The sequence below is a fragment of the Ovis aries genome, chromosome 6, assembly GCF_016772045.2.
Source record: "Ovis aries strain OAR_USU_Benz2616 breed Rambouillet chromosome 6, ARS-UI_Ramb_v3.0, whole genome shotgun sequence".
In the NCBI taxonomy this organism is placed as follows: Eukaryota; Metazoa; Chordata; class Mammalia; order Artiodactyla; family Bovidae; genus Ovis; species Ovis aries.
This window is the reverse complement of record NC_056059.1, coordinates 110,594,044-110,614,129: the sequence shown is the minus strand read 5'-3', so window position 1 is coordinate 110,614,129 and position 20,086 is coordinate 110,594,044.

The window sequence follows — 20,086 nt, the reverse complement described above, 5'->3', positions numbered from 1 at the left end:
GAAAGAATCAGTTGGACACACTATTGGTTCTTAACTCTAATAACCCACCAGAATCCCTTGGAGAGAATTCAAAAGCCACTATGACCTATATGGGGAAAGAATCTAAAAAAATGAGTGGATATATGTGTGTGTAACTGATCCCCTTTCCTGTGCAGCAGAAAGTAACACAACATTGTAAATCAACTGCTGCTGTTGTTCAGTCTTGCCTTCAGTTTTGCCTGACTCTTTGCGACTCCATGGACTGCAGCACATCAGGCTTCCCTGTCCTTCACCCTCTCCTGGAATTTGCTCAAACTCATATCCAACGAGCAGGTGACACCATCCAACCATCTCATCTTCTCTCGCCCCTCCCCATCCTGCCCTTAATCTTTCCCAGCATCAAGGTATTTTCCAGTGAGTCAGCTCTCCACATCGGTGGCCAAAGTATTGAAGCTTCAGCTTCAGTATCAGTCCTTCCGGTGAATATTCAGGGTTGATTTCTTTTAGGATTGACCTGCTTGATCTGCTTGCTGTCCTAGGGACTCTCAAGAGTCTACTTCAGCAGCACAGCTTGAAAGCATCCATTCTTCAATGCTCAGCCTTCTTTATGGTCCAGCTCTCACATCCGTACATAACTACTGGAAAAACCATAGCTTTGACTATATGGACCTTTGCTGGTCAAGTGATGTCTCTGCTTTTCAATACGCTATTTAGGTTTGTCAACTATACTCTAATAAAAATTAAGCAAATTACTACTGACAGCTGGGTGCCCCTCAGGGATTCTAATTCCATTATTCTGCATTGGGGTCTGGGCATGAGTATTTTATAAAGACTTTCTAGATTATTCTAATAAGCAGCAGGCCAAAGACTACAGGCCTTCAAGGTCATTGGGACCTACCTGCTCTGTAGGTCATGGGTTCTCATCAATTATGTGCTTTCTCACCCAGGTTAAATGTGCACCAGTGGCTTCTGCCAGAGCTGAGTCCAGGCAAGACTCCAGAGTGATTATCTTCCTATCTGTTAGCCAAGTGCTGCTCCTTCTGGCACTTTAACTCCCTGACTTCAGGTTCTGAAAGCCTCGGAAGAAGCTGTCTACAATAAAATGCTCTGGGGCTGGGAGGGACCACTAGCCAGTACAGAAGAGCAGATATCAGCTCCTGTGAATTGGGTGTTAGTTGCGTCCTGACGAAGCTGGCCCTGTGATGGGAGAATCTTCAGGGACCATGCACAGTACTCAGGCCAGCAAGTCGCCTACTTTCCTGTGCTCAGGAGTTCAGGCGGTAAAAGAGTTTGGGGAAAATAACCTGGTGGGAGGCCAGAAACTGGAATGATAATTACAGGTGAACAGTTAGAAAAGGCATGAGAATTTTAAAAGATTTTATCTTTTTTCTTTCTCATATCTATAATCCAGCTTGTTTCTAAGTAAGTCTTAGTGGTTCTTCACCTGGGTTTAAATCCCTCCCCACCTTCCTTTAACTATGACCTTGGGTAAATTATGTAACCTCTCTGGGTTTGGGGCTTCCCGTGTGGCTCAGCTGGTAAAGAATCCAACTGCAATGCGGGATACTTGGGTTCGATCCCTGGGTTGGGAAGATCGCCTGGAGAAGGGAAAGGCTACCCACTCCAGTATCCTGGCCTGGAGAATTCCATGGACTGTATAGTCCATAGGGTCGCAAAGAGTTGGACATGATTGAGCGACTTTCACTTTCACTCTGGGTTCTAGTTTCTTCATTGTTTAAGCACAGCGTCGTTAGATTGTTGTGCTAAAGGTAAGGTTTACATGTGACACTGTATATAAATTTCCTAGTGTGATTCTAGCACACAGAGAAACATAATCAATGTTTTCTACTACTGAGTTGTTCATCTAATTATTATTAGCTGTTGAGCGTTCCGATGAGAGCAGAAACTAAAGGGAATTGATTCCAAGTATATACCAGATACTGGGTTAAAAAATTACATACATAGAATTTCATTTATTATTTATTATTATTTCCACTTTACAGTGAAGAAACTGAGTCCCAGTGAGGTTAAAGGTCATACAAAGGTCACACAGTGGCCTGTGGGTGAAGAGAGAGGCATTCTGTCTTGCGTATTTTTGTAGCCTCCAAAACACCCAGCACAAATCCTGGAATCTTTTAGATTTTGCAAAAATCTATGTCAAATGGATAAATTCAGTGAATGAATGATGCACAAAACAAAGCCCCTCATTCCTCTTACAACAAGCCCCTAGGTGCTTCACACGCTCCACTTGCCTGTCCAGTCTTGTTTAATTCCACCTCTGCTTGAAACCAGTCCCATGGGAGCTGCCTGTCATTCCAGGATGCCTCCCATCTCAAAACCTTTATGTGTTAGCTCCCCTCTACCTGGAAAGTGGCCTCCGCTTTAACCAACTTCAAAACAGTAACTATCCATCCTTTGCTTGTGGGTGAAAGGCCCCTAGGGAAGGTGGTCTTGGCCAGAGACACAATCACTTCCCCTAATATTGGTTCATACAGCACGATTCTGTAGTTTTGCTAACACTTAGTTCTGTGTGCTTGTGTGAGTATTGAATTGGTGGTAGGCCTCCTGACTAGGCAGGAAGGTCTCTGAGAGCAGGGAGGACTTGTTGGCTGGCCTGTGTGTGTTATATTCAGCCCTCTCCTCCAGGACTCAGAGCAGTGCCTGCGCAGAGCAGGCTCTCATAATGGCATCACGACGTGGTAGGTAACTGAGTGCTGTGAGTCATAAGATACAAACCAGACTCTAGTTTGTGCCCTTTTTTCTCTGCATCGTTTCATTCACTCGAAGTTATCTAGTCACTGATCAGAACAAATCCAACCTTATCTCTCAGTGGCTTCACCTTTGCATCCCTTCGTTTCTGTCCACACTTGAACAAAGGCTACAGTGTTCAGACCGCTGACTAGCAGGTTTACAGGTGAGGGCCTTTCATGTGGTCCAAAGCCCTGCAGAACTAACAGGTGATGGGCCCCAAGGAGCTGGCTGTTTGCAGAGACGGGGGTGGGCCTAGAGACTGTCAAGCAGAGTGAAGTAAGTCAGAAAGAAAAACAAGTATCGTTTAAGAACACATATATGTGGAATCTAGAAAAAATAGTATGGATGAACCTATTTGTAAAGCAGAGATAAAGACACAGGTGTAGAGAACAAGCATATGGACATTAAGGGGAAAAAGGAGGGGTGGGGTAAATTGGGAGGCTGGGATTGGCACATACACACTGCTGCGCTGGGGTTTCCCAGGTGGTACCAGTGGTGAAGAGCTTGCCTGCAATGCAGGAGACAGAGAGACGTGGGTTCAGGCTCTGGGTTGGGACGATCCCCTGGAGGAGGGCATGGCAACCCACTCCAGTATTCTTGCCTGGAGAATCCCATGGACAGAGGAGCCTGGCGGGCTATAGTCCAAGGGTTTCAAGAGTTGGACATGGCTAAAACAACTTAGCACAAGCTCACCCACTACTATGTTTAAAATAGATAACTAATGAGAACCTATGGTATAGCATGGGCTTTCCGCTGGCACAGTGGTAAAGAATCCGTTTGCCAATACATGGGACATGGGTTTGATTCCTGGGTTGAGAAGATCCCGTGGAGAAAGAAATGGCAGCCCATTCCAGTATTCTTCCCTGTGAAATCCCTTGGACAGTGGAGCCTAGTGGGGCTACAGCCCACGGAGTCACAAAAGTCAGACATGACTTAGTGATTAAACAAAAACAACTAACAACAACTGTAAGCATGGGGGAAACTCTATCCTACAGTCTGTTTGCAGGATATATATTCTGTTAACCTTAAAAATGCATTCCAGTATACAGTGCTTGCATGCTAAGTCGCTTCAGCCCTGTTTGGCTCTGTGCGACTGTAACGCACCAGGCTCCTATCTGTGGATTCTCCAGGCAAGAATACTGGAGTGGGTTGCCATGCCTTCCTCTAGGGATCTTCCCGACCCAGGGATTGAACCCGAGTCTCTCATATCTACTGCGATGGCAGGTGGGTTCTTTACCACTAGCGCTGGCTGGGAAACACCCACTATACATTAGATGCAGACAAATACTGTTTGATTCCACTTTTATGCACACACACATGAGGTATCTGAAATAGTCAAATTCATAGAGTCAGAAGCTGCCAGGTAGACGCCAGGGGCTGGGGTTGGAGGTGAAGTAGGTGGGGGAACGGGGCGTTAGTGTTTAATGGGGGCAGAATTTCAGTTTAGGAAGGTGAAAAATTCAGGAGATGGATGATGGTGAGAGTTACACAACAATGTGGATGTGTTTAGTGCTGCCGAACTGTACAGTTAAATCTGGTTAAAATAGCGTGTTTTACTACATGTGACTTTTACCACACACACACACAGTAAAGAAGACGAAGAAGACCTGGAGGAGCTAGAGCTCATGAAGGCTGGGCAGAGCTGGACTGTAGAGAAGGGAGGTGTTAGGGAAGGGCGATTTTGCATCACTGGTAGATTTTAAACTTGTCTTAGCTTGGTGGTTAGAAGTCTGGGGTTCTGGAAGCTGATTTCTTGGGTTCAAACCCTAGCTCTACCGCTTGTTGGAGGGTTCCCAGGCAAGCTCATAAGCCTCTCTGTGCATTAGTTTTCCCATCTATTGAATGGAGGTTAGGGATCAGTTCAGTTCAGTCGCTCAGTCGTGTCCAACTCTTGAGACCTCATGGACGCCAGGTTTCCCTGTCCATCACCAACTCCTGGAGCTTGCTCAAACTCATGTCCATTGAAACAGTGATGCCATCCAACCATCTCATCCTCTGTCATCCCCTTCTCCTCCTGCCTTCAATCTTTCCCAGCATCAGGGTCTTTTCCAATGAGTCAGCTCTTAGCATCAGGTGGCCAAATATTGGAGCTTCAGCTTCAGCATTAGTCCTTCCAATGAATATTCAAGACTGACTTCCTTTAGGACTGGCTGGTTTGATCTGCTTGCAGTCCAAGAGATTCTCAAGAGTCTTCTCCAACAACAGTTCAGAAGCATCTCCTATCTAATGGGGTTATTAAAGAGACACATGTACCCCAATGTTCATCACAGCACTGTTTATAATAGCCAGGACATGGAAACAACCTAGATGTCCATCAGCAGATGGATGGATAAGAAAGCTGTGGTACATATACACAATGGAGTATTACTCAGCCGTTAAAAAGAATTCATTTGAATCAGTTCTGATGAGATGGATGAAATTGGAGCCGATTATACAGAGTGAAGTAAGCCAGAAAGAAAAACACCAATACAGTATACTAACACATATATATGGAATTTAGAAAGATGGCAATGATGACCCTGTATGCAAGACAGGAAAAAAGACACAGCTGTCTATAACGGACTTTTGGACTCAGAGGGAGAGGGAGAGGGTGGGAGGATTTGGGAGAATGGCATTCTAACATGTATACTATCATGTAAGAATTGAATCGCCAGTCTATGTCTGACGCAGGATACAGCATGCTTGGGGCTGGTGCATGGGGATGACCCACAGAGATGTTTTGGGGAGGGAGGTGGGAGGGGGGTTCATGTTTGGGAACACATGTAAGAATTAAAGATTTTAAAATTAAAAAACTAAAAAACTGAAAAAAAAAAAAAAGAATTTGTTCAATTACTAAGTCATGTCAGACCTCTGCAACCTCATGGACTGTGGCATGCCAATCTGTCCTGTCTTCCACTATCTCATGGAGTTTGCTCAGATTCATGCCCATTGAATCAGTGATGCCATCCAACTATAATCCTCTGTTGCGCCTTTTTCCTTATGCCCTCAATCTTTCCCAGCATGAGGCTCTTTTCCAATGAGAAGTAAATACATTAAAAAGTGTACTGGGCTTAGAACAGTGCCTGGCACATAGGATGCACCAGGAATGGTGACTGGATACTAGTTGTCACTGTTCTTGGTGTTTTTAATCCATGTAGAGAAAAATCCATAACTACATCACTCCTGACCTCCTCTCCAGGAGGAGAGGACTAACTCAGCTCACTGGAGAGTTTAGAAGGAGAAACTGGTCCTGTGGAGAAGGATCTTTCTCTTAGGGGGTTCCTGGGGACACATGTTAAACCCAGCTCCTCCAGCATCAGACTTGCCCTTCCTTGGAGATGCGTGCCAGGTGAAAAATTCTGACCGGTTATGGAATTCAGAATTAGGAGACTGGAATGTCTGTGGCTATAAAACCCAATTCTCTAATATCAGCTTAAGAGTGGTCAAACTTTGACCCCATCTGCTTGCCTCCTTTCTTCTATTTCTCCACTGATTTGGAACTTAAATAAAAAAGAGGATAGCTATTTATTGGTTGCTCTTAAAGACCCTCATGCTGAGGCTAAAGTTCCAATACTTTGGCTACCTCATGTGAAGAGTCAACTCATTGAGAAACCCCTGATGCTGGGAAAGACTGAAGTTAAAAAGAGAAGGGGCATGAGAGGATGTGATGGTTAGATAGCATCACCGACTCAATGGACATGAGTTTGAGCAGACCCTGGGAGACAGTGGACGACAGAGGAGCCCGACGTGCTACAGTCCATGGGGTCACAAAGAGTCGGACACGACTTAGTGACTGAACAGCAACAACCAAAGACCCTCAATAGGATCAACTTAAATTGAGTAGAAAAGCATAAGATAATGAATGGCAGGGGTCTTAGTAACCCAAGAGCAGAAGGTTCACACTGAGAAGCTGGGAGACCCCAAACAAAAAGTCAGGGCCCTGGGACTTCCCTGGTGATCAGTCCAGTGGTTGAGATTCCTTGCTTCCACTGCAGGGTATGAGAGTGTCATCTCTGGTGGGAGAATTAGGATCCTGCATGCTGTGTGGAGGGGCCAAATACCCCCCTACAAAAGTCAGCATCCAGTCAATGGGAACAGAAAATCAGTGTAGCCTACATGATCAACGGGTTTGATTTCTTCACTTTCAGAGAACCCAGAGTAAGCTAATTCCTAGCCTAGCAGTCAGGGATGCTGAAGATATTGAAACTCAAAGTGTCACAGCCTCTATTTCTATCTGTAGACAACGAGTTATGAACTCGGACACCCAGCAGTGACTCAGATCAATGTGTATAATGTGTGTGGAACCCACAGGTGTGGCACACACACAAAAACAGGACTCAGGACACAGTGTGCCCAGATCAGATATGGTCAGTAGGCTGCAGGGCTGTGCAAACAGAGCACACCTACTCAGGCTGAGGGTCAATTACGGGCAGCTGTTTGTTGACCATTGCGTGGAGCAAGCTATCTAACCCAATTATTTAAGAGGACTTGCAAACCAAACTAGGAGCAAACATACAGGCGAAAGCTGAGCCTTGAAACTTGGAAAGGACATTGCAGATCACGTGACCACAGCAGTAGGTGGACTCAGAAAGGGACCAGCAGAACTCGGTCAGTACGACAGGGAAGAGCAGTTCACCCCAAACCAGAGCAGGTACTCTTTTCTTTGTCATACCTGGCTAGATAGTTATCTAGGAGTAAATCAGAAATAAATGTTAGACCACATTGTAGGTCAACAGTTCATGCACGCATGCTAAGTCGCTGCAATTGTTTCCAACTCTTTGTGACCCTATCTATGGACCATAGCCTGCCAGGCTCCTCTGTCCATGGGATTCTGCAGGCAACTGGCACAGGCTGCCAATTCCTCCTTTAGGGATCTTCCTGACCCAGGGATTGAATCTATGTTTCTTATGTTTTGTGCATTGGCAGGCAGGTTCTTTACCACTAATGCCACCTGGGAAGCCCCATAAGTCATTGGTGTGTGTGTGAATGCTAAGTTGCTTCAGTCGTATCTGACTCTTTGCAATTCTATGGTTCAGTTCAGTTCAGTTCAGTCTCTCAGTCCTATCCGACTCTGCGACCCCATATCACAGCACACCAGGCCTCCCTGTCCATCACCAACTCCCGGAGTTCACTCAAACTCATGTCCATCGAGTCGGTGATGCCATCCAGCCATCTCATCCTCTGTCGTCCCCTTCTCCTCCTGCCCCCAATCCCTCCCAGCATCAGGGTCTTTTCCGATGAGTCACCTCTTCGTATGAGGTGGGCAAAGTATTGGAGTTTCAGCTTTAACATCAGTCCTTCCAATGAGCACCCAGGACTGATCTCCTTTCAGTCCAAGGGACTCTCAAGTGCCTCCTCCAACACCACAGTTCAAAAGCATCAATTCTTCAGTGCTCAGCTTTCTTCACAGTCCAACTCTCACATCCATACATGACCACTGGAAAAACCATAGCCTTGACTAAGCAGACCTTTGTTGGCAAAGTAAAGTCTCTGTGCAGCTGGTGTGCTTCTGTGTGGTCTGTTGCAGCCCAATCCTATGGTAGTTTGGAATAAATAATCTTGTTTAACCAGGAGCCCCTAACCTCCAGGCCGGTACCTCCCGTCAGATCAGCGACAGCATTAGATTATAAATAAAGTGCACAATAAATGTATGGAGAAGGCAATGGCACCCCACTCCCATACTCTTGCCTGGAGAATCCTATAGACAGAGGAGCCTGGCGGGCTACAGTCCATGGGGTCGCTAAGGGTAGGACATGACTGAGCAACTTCACTTTCACTTCTCACTTTTATGCATTGGAGAAGGAAATGGAAAGTCACTCCAGTGTTCTTGCCTGGAGAATCCCAGGGATGGGGGAGCTGTCTATGCGGTCATGTAAAGTCGGACACAACTGAAGTGACTTAGCAGCAGCAGCAATAAGCATAATGTGCTTGAATCATCCCCAAACCATCCCCCATTCCATGGGAAAATTGTCTTCCATGAAATCAGTCCTTGGTGCCAAAAAGGTTGAGGATCGAGCTTGTGTGCTCAGTCATGCCTGACTCTTTGTAGCCCCATGGACTTCAGTCCACCAGGCTTCTCTGTCCATGGAATTTTCCTTGCAAGAACACTGCAGTGGGTTACTATTTCCTACTCCAGGGGATCTTCCCAACCCAGGGCTAGAATCCATGTCTCTTGTGGAACCACTGGCTTAAGTCATTGTTTCATTAAATAGATTTGTATGCATCTTATTTCACAATGTAGTTTTAGAAGATTTTCATGTAAACCTGTCTCTTGTTACAATAATGTGTCAAAGGGTCCACACAGATGTATATGTCTAGAACTGTGTGGACCCCACTTAACGGTAATAGGGTGGTCAGGTAACTGGCAGGTCATGTGGGCAAAACCATCAGAGTGGCCCATGTTTGTGAAGATCTTTTCATAGTGTTGTCTTTTAGACTATGAATCCTCTTTCTAAACAAATCAATTAAGATTCTCATCACAGAGGTTGTTTTCGGTCAAAGGGTCAAGTAGAAATACTGATAGTAGTGACAGAGAAGCTAAAGGGAGGACTGGAAGTAGAGATAAATGCAGTTAATTAAATAATCCTGCTGAATTTCCTTCCTTTTCTGTCTTTCTTAATTGGTTTTCCACTTTCTTCTTCCCTTCCTCCTTTCCTGCCCATTGCCCAAGCATTGCAGTTTGGGCTCTCTAATTCTGAAGAAACAGTTGAACACTCAGGATGTTTACTGAAGGATTTCCTTGGGGTGGACACCTGGGGAAGGGAGAAGAAGGAAGCCGGGCCTGAGTTGTGATGCAGGCCTGACAGCCTCATCCAACCGCACAAGGGCCTCTGAGCTAGAAGGGATCTTTGGAGTTACCCTGATTTAGGATAAGATGGCACTTTTTTTTCTTCTTGTAATCTCATACTGATCCATCAATGGATGTGGGTCTCCCAGGAAAGAGTATAGCCTTGTCTGAGGGAACGTCTCTGAGCCCAGGACAACATTGAAGGGTTGGAGAGCTACAGATGTCTGTCTCCATCGCTCTGGAACAGCACCCAAAGGTGCATCTGTGCAGCACGTGACATTGACCACCACACAGAGGCCTCCATGGTATATTTGAAGGAGAATAACCCAACACTGGGCTTCTCTGATGGCTCAGCAGGTAAAGAATCTGCCTGCAGTGCAGGAGGCACCGGGGATGTGGGTTTGATCCATGGGGTCAGGAAGATTCCCTGGAGGAGGAGGAAATGGCAACCTGTTCTGGTATTCTTGCCCAGGAAAGCCCATGGACAGAGGAGCCTGGCAGGCTTCAGTCCAAAGGGTCACAAAGATTCTGATATGACTGAGTGACTAAGCGCACACAGCCTACCGTTGATAACTAAGGCAGACACGAAGGAGGAGAAGGAGAAAGTACGGAAACCACAGGTTAACTGCAGGTCACTGCAAGAACCTAGGGAGGTTTAAGAGTAATATAAGAATACGAATAGAAAGGATGAGAAAGTTAAGAGATGAATACAAATCCACTACAAAATGCAAATAAGACAATTGATCTTTCTGCACAATGAATATAGACAGTAAGATCACCAAACACCAGACCTCTGACTTGCATCTTCCTTACACACTTAAATCAAATTCTTTTTGATGGGAAAATTCTCCCAGAACCGATACAAGTAGCAGGAACAGCACACCGACTATATTTCCTCTTAGCCTCTTGTTTTCCTCAGCTGGCCCTTAAGGGAGCTTTGCACAATTGTAATGGCAAGAATTGGGTGTAAATTTTGCCTCCAGTGAGTCTCATACTTGCCTCCAGGAGATAGAGAAGGACAGAGGAGCTTGGCGTACTGCAGTCCATAGGGTGATGAGGAGTTGAAGATGACAGTGACTAAACAGCAACAGAAAGTGTTTTAAGTCTTTCTGAACCCTGGGTTCCTCGCCTGGAAAGTGGGGAAAATGCTATCTCCCTGATGAAGGTTGTTACAAGATTAAAAAGAAGAAAATGGACTAGTTCGCCAACAAAGTCAGCTTTCTTCTCAGGATAAAGGTGACTAGATTGAACATTCTAGGCTGCCTGTTGAAAGACAATCTTGTGGAAGAATGGCAGTTTTCATATGCAGTTTTTGCCCAGTTTTCTCATGCAGAAAAACACTGCAAAAACTTTGTGGGATTAAAGTGAGAGAAATACATGAGACATTCATCTTTAAGTTTGGATCTAACAAGTTGAAATTTGCCTGGAGCAAAATTTTGTGGCTAAACTACAGACCCAGAAAATAACATTCTAAGTTGGAAGTTCTGCCCCAAACTTTATATCACAGCCCTATTGAAAAGAATGTTTTAAGTCTACCGTTGAGTGGCATTTGAGTTGATAAAGTTTTTGCAGAAGTAGGAAAGAGGAAAGCAGGTAGCAAGATTCGTGTTGTTCTGTTTTTGTAGTTTCCCAGCTGGTGAAAACTAGACATTGTCTCAGAGACAATGTATTAGGAGCGTGCTGGGTGGACCTCAATTCCGCAGCAGTATCCGAGGCCCCTGCACACAGAGCTGTTGCACCTTTAGCAGGGATCCCGTCCTGAAAGTTTTGCATCAGAAGGAGACCTCTATGAAAATGTACTTACCTCCAACATACCTAGTGGAAGGGGCTGTGGTCTGACCCACAGTATTCCTTGGACACTCACCATGGAAAATCTGGGGCCTGTGAGTTTTTCATGAGTTTAGCTATGAATGTCTGATATCTGAAAATAAACAGAAGTTCCAAAGGATGAGAAGAAAGCTTCAAAATGAAAACTAACATGTGCTAGGTTAAAAGTTTATAAAACTTTACATTATGTCAGCTGATCTACTCAACATAGACACACATATACACATATATTTAATATATATGTAATTTATATTACACACGCACACTTATCTATAGCTGTTGTTTCATTGCTAAATTGTGTCTGATTCTTTGCAATGCCATGGACTCTAGCCCACCAGACTCCTCCACCCATGGGATTTCCCAGGCAAGAATACTGGAGTGGGTAGCTATTTCCTTTTCCAGGGGATCTTCCTGACCCAGGGGTTGGACCCTCATCCCCTGCATTAGCAGGCAGATTCTTTTCAGCTGAGGCACCATATGTAAAGCTTAAACCACAAGTGAAAGTCAAGGTTGCTCAATCTGTCCGACTCTTTGCAACCCCATGGACTATACAGCTCACGCCCAGGCCAGAATACTGGAGTGGGTAGTCATTCCCTTCTTCAGGGGATCTTCCCAACACAGGGATTGATCCCAGGTCTTCCACATTGTGGGTGGATTCTTTACCAGCTGAGCTATGAAGGAAGCTAAACCACAAGGAAAAAGTCAATAATTTATAGCAAAACAAATTCAGGACTAGCTTTACAATCCTTAGCAGTTTCCTAAATGGAACAATATAACTAGCATGGGCTACGGATGCATTTTATTTTGATAAAATATGCAGAGGTCCTCTGAAAACAAGACTACCTAGATTCTCCTAAGTGGTAAAAGCAGCCTTTGCCGTATGAACCCCAGAAGGCTAATGTTTCCCTTCATCCACAGAAAGAGTCCAAAGAAGGTCAGGGTACAACTGCATGTTGAATACAAAATAAGCATGGTGACATGTCACAAATTTCACAACCAAGGGGAGTTCTGAAACCATAGTCAAGTTTATCCATGTATCTGGCAACTGGTCAGATACTTCTGATTTAATGGAACACAGCTCAACCCTTCATGCTGCTGGTGACACATGGCAGCTCTTTGGTTGGTAGTAAGCAGGACTGGGCAAGTGCAGAGTCATTTAACTGCCTTCCAAATGTTTTGTGATTCTCTTCTGCAAAGGAATTAATTCCCTCAGATTCAAGACAAAGATCAGAGACCAACGGGACATCTGTTAATTTTTAAAATCTTACAATAAGACAAATAAATCTACTATGTTAGATCTTTTTAAAAGATTGATTTGGAGAAGCTTGGGAATAAATGAGTGAGTCTTAGGAAGAGAAAATATGAGGAGAGCAAAGGGATGAATCATGGCTGCCAGTTGGTCTGATCGTCTATGAAACAGACATTAGATGACCTTGCCTGAAAGTGATCAGGTCTGTGGTCATGGTTCTCAAAATGGATGTGCTTAAGCCCTGGGCAAGCTTTGGGTAAGACTCAAAGTGTATGCTTTTCAGAGGAGCAGACCCAAAGGATACTTCTGCAGGCAAACTACTTCTGAAGATCTCAGTAATGGTGAGACTTGGAGTTACTTCTACCCATTCAAGTACATCCCCTTGTTTCCATGTACAACTTTTAAATATGCGAAAGTAAAACAAGGACTATTTCCTCAACTACCTCATTTTCCATAGTGTTAGATATCAAAACTAAATTTATGGTAAGTAACTAGATGTTTTACTTTTAACCATCAATTACTGGATTATCAAGTGTGTGATTCTTCAACCAAACCAAGATTCTTTTTCTTTAGCGTGTTTACAAATGCTATGCACTATAAATGAAGGGAAGTGACATTTGTAGGTATTTTCTTTAACCATCTTTAGAGTGTAGTGGGCCTTCAGTGGGGCTAGACTCAGAAGGGTCATATCCTCACATCTGCCACTTAATGACTGTGTGTCTTTGGACAAGTTATGTAAACTCTGTTCATCCATTTATAACTCTGTGCAATGAGAAAGATAAAATTAAAATCAGCCTCAAGTGATTGCTATGAGGATTAAACAAAAAATAGAATAAAATTTGTGAAGTGCTTAGAACAGTGCCTAGCACATGATAAACAATGGTAAATAAATGTTAGATGAGACTATTCTTTCTTGAAGTGAGTGCTTGCTATGTATCTGGCATTGTGCTAAAACAAGCGTTAGGAACAGTTTGGGGATCCATGACTGGGGCCATAACTAGGATCCCTTTTCACAGCCTGAGTTTGAAAACAATTGAGGAATAGTCGATGGTGAGCTGATGTCTTAGATTTGTTACTGATAAAGTTCATGTAAAAGAACCTGTCTTAGAGTGGGATTGAAAATGGGCTGGCTAACTTTAAAGACCCTGTCTCAACCTTGACAGAGCACACCCTGGTAAAGTTTGAGTCTACAGCTCAGATCTACTAATTTAGGTCCCTGCTTTCACTAGTCCAGATGGGGAAGGGATGAAAGAGACCAAATCCGCAGGGGGTTGTTATCTTTGTAGATTTAACTCCATCCAATGGACTGATGGGAATTCCCTGGTGGCTCAGTGGTAAAGAATCCGCCTGGAATGCAGGAGACTCGGGTTGGATCCCTGGGTCAGGAAGATCCCCTGGAGAAAGAAATGTCAGTCCACTTCAGTATTCTTCCCTGGAGAATCCGGTGGACAGAGATTTGTGGGCTACAGTCCACGGGGTCACAAAGAATCAGACATGACTTAGTGACTAAACAACAGCAGCAGAAAAGGTCTTCTTATCACTAAATAAGGTGAAACGGTGTCTGTTACATCATGCAAAATTAAGTAAAGACAGTCTGGCATACTACCCAGAAAACAATGAGGGACATCGAATCATACCTCAGCCCTATAATGAATTTGTATGACCACGGCCTCTAATTTTCTTCAAAACGACCGCATAAACCCAACAGAAAGAAAGAGAACTGTCATTCACCGACACCACAATTTCTCAGGTGATGAGCTAGTGCTTTATATGCCTTCTCTTATGTTGTCTCGCCTGCTCAAGGTCAAGGAAGTAGGAATTGGGAATATACTCCCATGTGACTTTATGTCCAAGAGGTGATCATAGCAAAATCCCACCCAACCCAACAGGACTTTGAATTTGTGTACCTGTGTTCTCCAAGATAACTATCATAGTCAGCATTTGTTTGATGTTAAAAAAAAAAAAGTAAAAGGTTTTACACAACTCCTTTAGATACATTAAATTCTTTGATCTTTAAAATAATCCTTTGAAAGAGACTCAGTGGCTCAACATATATTTTTTGAGTGCTTACGCTGTGCAGGGCACAGGGGCTTGAGCCCTGGGCTATAATGCCCAACAATGCAGACACAATCCCTTACTTCTGGAGAACTTTAAGCCTTGATGTGTCAGAGAGGTGGAATCTAGAGAGCTTCATCACTGTGATGAGGATAAAAGAGCAGCTTGTGGGGATCCGTGAGGGTCAGGAAGAGTTGGGGAGAGGTGTGCATGCGTGTGTCATAAGTTGCTTCATTCGTGTCCAACTCTGTGCAACGCTATGTCCCACCAGGCTCCTCTGGCCATGGAATTCTCCAGGCAAGAATACTGGAATGGGTTGTCCTGCCTGCCTCCAGGGAATCTTCCCAACCCAGGGATTGAACCCACATCTCTTAAGTCTCATGCATTAGCAGGCAGGTTCTTTACCACTAGCGCCACCTGGGAGAGGTGTTCAGTTCAGTTCAGTTCAGTTCAGTTCAGTCGCTCAGTCGTGTCTGACTCTTTGCCACCATGAATCGCAGCACACCAGGCCTCCCTGTCCATCACCATTTCCCGGAGTTCACTCAGACTCACGTCCATCGAGTCAGTGATGCCATCCAGCCATCTCATCCTCTGTCATCCCCTTCTCCTCCTGCCCTCAATCCCTCCCAGCATCAGAGTCTTTTCCAATGAGTCAACTCTTCGCATGAGGTGGCCAAAGTATCGGAGTTTCAGCTTTAGCATCAGTCCTTCAGAAGAAATCCCAGGGTTGATCTCCTTCAGAGTGGACTGGTTGGATCTCCTTGCATGCCAAGGGAATCGCAAGAGTCTTCTCCAACACCACAGTTCAAAAGCATCAATTCTTCAGCGCTCAGCCTTCTTCACAGTCCAACTCTCACATCCATACATGACTACTGGAAAAACCATAGCCTTGACTAGACGGACCTTAGTCGGCAAAGTAATGTCTCTGCTTTTGAATATGTTATCTAGGTTGGTCATAACTTTTCTTCCAAGGAGTAAGCGTCTTTTAATTTCATGCGTAGTGGGTGCCAAAGCCTGTGGCTGAAGTCAGAGGTCATGGTTGAGGAAAGCCAGCAGGGCTGAAGTGCAGAAGAAAGAAACCAGCAAGTATGGTGACCATTCATCCCACTTTACAGATGGAAAAGCAACCTCAGAGCAAGGTATGGGCCAGCAATATCACCGTGAGGAAGTGGAGTGTTACCCAGAAGCTTAGACTGGACTGAAACTCTGCCACCGTGTTGTTTTTCCTCCATGCTAAAATCATCTTAAGGAACTCTTGTACACCCGTGGCAGATTCATGCCAATGTATGGCAGAACCAATACGGTATTGTAAAGTAAAATAAAAAAGCAAAAGCCAAAAAAAAAAAAAAAAAAAAAGAAAGAAAGAAAGAACTGGCAGGGGTGCTGTTAGTTAGCTTTTAATTTCAGGGGACAAGAAACCCACAGGTGGACTGACTACTTCATGCTACCAACAAAGGCACCAAAAACGCGATGTTGTTGTTTAGTCCCTAAGTCGTGTCCGACTCTTTTGTGACCCCATGGACTGTAGCCCACCAGGCTCCTCTGTCCATGGGATTTCCCAGGCCAGAATACTGGAGTGGGTTGCCCTTTTCTTCTCCAGGGGATCTTCCTGACTCAGGGATGGAACCTGCATCTCCAGCATTGGCAGGCAGATTCTTTACCACTAAGTCACTAGGGAAGCCCACCAAAAGTGTGTAGCTAGATCCAAACTCTTCATCTACTCTGCACTCGCAACAAGCACAATGGTGCCTTCTGAACTTCATGGCCCTAGATTTATCTTTGCAATTTCTTTTTCCAGTCTTTTCGTTGAGTAACTTCTTGCTGCTGCTGCTGCTGCTAAGTTGCTTCAGTCGTGTCTGACTTTTCAAAAACTGTGAGGAAACTTCATCTAATAGGGAAAATGAAGATTGTGTGTGGTGGAGAAGCCAGGACATACACACACACACACACACACACACACACACACACACACACACACACGGTAATCCCTTAATTTATCACTACTTTGTCCTGTGACTTGGAGGATGTTCTAGTTGTTACTCCCACCCCTTTCTGTTGTTATTTTTGAGTTGCTAAGTCATGTCCAGCTCTTCGTGATCCCATGCCCTACAGCACACCAAGCTCCTCTGTCCTTCACTTTGTCCTGGAGTTTGCTCAGATTCATGCCCACTGAGTTGTGGTCCTTCAACAGATGGCTGAGAGCATCAGATAAAGCTACAGCTTTGCTTCCTTTCCTCATCTCCAACCATGCATACAGGCACATCTCTTTGCTTGCATTGCTCAGTGTTTGTACATGCTATCACGCCAGGCCCTGAGTCCCTCCTTCCTTCTCAGTTTTCTTTTTGACTTTTTCCCCTCACTTTCTCTCTTTTATTTTTCAATGTCAGCCCCTCCTTAGGGTCTTCAATAAGCAGAAGGACTGCAAATCCTGGCTGTCTGAGGATACAAGTCTTGCCTGGCATAGCTTGTCTATGCCACTTATCAGCTCTATGACCTTGGGAAAAATCACCAGTTCTTACTGAGTATTTATTTTATCATTGGGGTCTCACTTATCCCTTGGGCTTCCCTCATAGCTCAATTGATAAAGAATCCACCTGCAATGCAGGAGACCCCGGTTTCATACCTGAGTCGGGAAGATCCGCTGGAGAAGGGAGAGGCTACCCACTCCAGTATTCTTGGGCTTTCCTTGTGGCTCAGCTTGTAAAGAATCTGCCTGCAATGCAGGAGACCTGGATTCGATCCCTGGGTTGGGAAGATCCCCTGGAGAAGGGAAAGGCTTACCCGCTCCAGTATACTGGCTTGGAGAGTTCCGTGGACTGTATAGTGCATGGGGTCGCAAAGAGTTGGACATGACTGAGCGGCTTTCACTTTCACTATCACCTATCCCTCTGATATGGCAAAGTAGAGTAAAAAGTATTTTGTAAAGAGTAAATGAGTTCAGACAGCACAGTGTATGCTCTATGGATGAAAGCTGCAGTTACGAAAGAATATGTCTGAATCTCACATTCACTCTCTATAAACTGAAGATGTTAAACCAGATGATCTTAGTGCTTTCCAGGTCACAGGGTCTCTGATTCTTGGCTACTCCCCATCCCTTGGGCTCCCCTTTGATTTATGTCCCCTTCTGACTCCATCCCAGCCCCTTCCAAATGTGACAGACTCAGTTCAGGGCATGGCAGGGACCGACTCAGTTTGTAGAGTTGATGGGCTTTGGTAGTGCTTTCGCAGGAACAAGGCTGTAATGACCCATGCTGGGAAGAGAACATGAACTCTTGAAACTGCAAGCGCTGAGTCCCAAAGGGAGAGCATGTCTTTCTGAATCATCAAACTGGAGAGAGAGAGAGATAACCTTTCAGGAGCTGGAGCATAGGAGAGGAGACTGTAGGAACCTTTGAAAGGATTGAACATCCCTTTGGGATTTTCTCCCAAATCTCTTCACTGACATGCTGGACTATTTTCAGCCTAGGATTCAGGTTTCACCAGCATCACTGAGGATTCCTTTGGGTTTTCTTGCGCGCGTGCATGCTGAGTCTCTTCATTCATGTCCGACTCTTTGCAACCTCATGGACTGTAGCCTGCCAGGCTCCTCTGTCCATGAAATTCTCCAGGCAAGAATACTGGAGTGGGTTGCCATGCCCTCCTCCAGGGGATCTTCCTACCCAAGGACTGAATATGCCTCTCTCATGTTTCCTGCATTGGCAGGTAGGTTCTTTACCACTGGAATCACCTAAGAAGCCCGTTGGGTCTTCTTATCACTGTGCAAAAATAAAAGCATTTCAAAGGAATGCAGGGCATCATGAGGGAAAGTGAATCAGCTTCAGACCCAGGGAAACCAGGGTGCCATCCATCCCAGCTCCGTCACTGGCCTGCTGTGTGGGCTTTGGCAGATGACTCAATCTTTGTAGTCATCATTTTCCTAACTTTCACATTTCAGAATAACATTAGATACTTCTTAATGTTGTTTTGAAAGTTATGTGATAGACTGGCATCAATATATATTCTCAAAAATTATACAAGATAGAAGGATAGGCTTTGTACAACTTGGTATAGTTTTGGCTATATACAAATTAGACAATTAGCAATCAAGAGAAAGCAGTATGGTGGACTGATTCCACAAATGGCCACTCCGTTCAGTCCCTCAGTTGTGTCCAACTCTTTTCGACCTCTTGGGCTGCAGAACGCCAGGCTTCCCTGTCCATCACCAGTTCCCAGAGCTTGACAAATGACCATTGCCTGCATTCAAATCTGATTTCTACCATTTGCTGGCAGTCACCTTGGACAAGTATCTTAACTTCTTTGTGTCTTGTTTTCATCTGTGAAATAGATTTAGTAATAACTGCAGTTGTGAGAATTAGGTGAGTTAATTTATATAGACTAGCACCTGGCATATGGAAGGTGAGATATATGGTACCCATTTTCATAGGTCTCGTATAGCAAGAAGATGAAAGTAGGTAGGCTCTGGACTTGAATTATCAACTCCAACCATGTCAAGAGTATGGGTCAGCCTTGTTGAAATTCCAGATCTGTCTTCTCATGATTATACAGCTGCTGCTGTAGCTTCAGGCTTCAAAGATTCATATAATACAACTCAAAGGAGGAAAAGGAGAGGTAACGGCCCAGGGACTTTCTTCTGAGTCAGCTGTTTCTTTGTATCCCCAGAAATTTTAGACTTCCCCTTATTTTTCATTGGCTAGAATTGGATCCCTGGCAAACAGGAATAAGAGCTATGCCATAAACCAACCATGATCAACTTTTGGATTGTGCAAATTGCTTCTGAATCAAATGAAATACTGCTGCAATGAAAAGGGGAATGTTTATTCAATAGTCAACTAACAGTATTGTTGCACTTTTATTTTAGAAATAATGACACAAAACTCAGAGAGGTAAAGTGATTTAGCCAAGGCTACATGGACTGGAGGTGTCAGGTTTGAGACAGGAGCATAGATTCTCTGACCCTAAGTTGCTTTGTTCATTATCACTTACTATCTCTCCAGCATTGCAGGCGGGAAGCCCATGAATACTGGAGTGGCTAGCCTCTCCCTTCTCCAGGAGATCTTCCTGTTGTTAACTGAAAAGAACTATAAATAGACACTAGAGCTCCCAGTCTGTGTGTTCAATGCCAGGTCTTACTGTTCTTCAGCTGCTCAGTCATGTCCGACTCTTTGCTACCCCATGGACTGTAGCACTCTAGGCTTCCCTGTCCTTCACCATCTCCTGGAGTTCACTCAAATTCATGTCCACTGAGTCAGTGATGCATCCAACCATCTCATCCTCTGCCACTGTCTCCTCCCACCTTCAGTCTTTCCCAGCATCAAGGTCTTTTCCAATGAGTTGGCTCTTCTCATCAGATGGCCAAACTATTGTAGCTTCAGCTTCAGCATCAGTCCTTCCATGAATATTCAGGGTTGACTTCCTTTTGGGTTAACTGGCTTGATCTCCTGCTGTCCAAGGAACTCTCA